The sequence below is a fragment of the Lemur catta genome, chromosome 6, assembly GCF_020740605.2.
Source record: "Lemur catta isolate mLemCat1 chromosome 6, mLemCat1.pri, whole genome shotgun sequence".
Taxonomy (NCBI): Eukaryota; Metazoa; Chordata; class Mammalia; order Primates; family Lemuridae; genus Lemur; species Lemur catta.
Window position 1 is genome coordinate 96,963,035 of NC_059133.1, and position 798 is coordinate 96,963,832.

Consider the following 798-nt stretch of genomic DNA (forward strand, 5'->3'; position numbering starts at 1 on the left):
CATAAAATGATATTCATTGCTGTATCATCTATACCAGCAAAAACTGGAAACAACCTAAATGTCCATGCATTGTCTAAACAGATAATGTACTTCCCATATTATGCATCAGTTTTAAAAACGCCATGAACATGTCTGTATGTCCCGCCATGAAAAGATGTCCATAATATATTGTGACGTGGAAAAATCAAGTTACAAAACAATTTTAAAGACTTGTACACAGAAAAATTTCTGATAAGGTAGAAACAAAAGTGATACTGAGGAGGACTGAGAGACACATTTGCGTTGCTTAAATTTTTTCTTACAAGCTTGCAACACTTCTATAATTTTTTTTTAAATTAAACACAAAGTCGTGCAAAAAGTCCGAATAAATATACCAGCTTAGAAAAAAATGTTATTGGCCCAATATATGCATGTAACAAACACAGATCATTACCCTAATTTGCAGAGCTCAGATAAATTCCTCAATTATCCAGCTGGCTTATGAGCAGAGCTCCGTTCGAGGTCAGTCCTAGAAACAAAACTTCCAGAATTAGCACCAAACCTGCCTCCAGAGCCACGCGGGCGACAGGCGTCCGCCGCTGGCTTCGCCGCGGTCCCGAGCGCGTCCGGGGAGGCTGCAGAGCGAGTCGCGGCCGCGCGGGCGCGCCAGGCACCGCCGTCCGCCCGCAGGGGCCCGCGCCGCCCCGCCCGCGCACCCGCTTTCGTTTCTCTCCGAATGGAAAGCGAAACTCAGCCGGGGGAGGGGCTGCGCCCGGACCGGCCCGAGCCGCCCCCGCGGATCCCGAGCGGAACTGGGCA

The 798-nt window shown here is 48.5% G+C and overlaps 1 protein-coding gene across 2 annotated transcripts in view; it reads right to left on the reverse strand.

The window, feature by feature from the left end:
- The window catches only part of USP18 (ubiquitin specific peptidase 18), a 59,094-nt gene extending 58,444 nt beyond the window's left edge, over positions 1-650 (reverse strand). For both annotated transcript variants that reach the window (XM_045554600.1, XM_045554598.1), the window contains exon 1: positions 434-650. The gene's annotated coding sequence lies outside the window, so the exon portion shown is untranslated. The remainder of the gene's footprint in view (positions 1-433) is intronic.
- Positions 651-798: the final 148 nt, after the last annotated feature.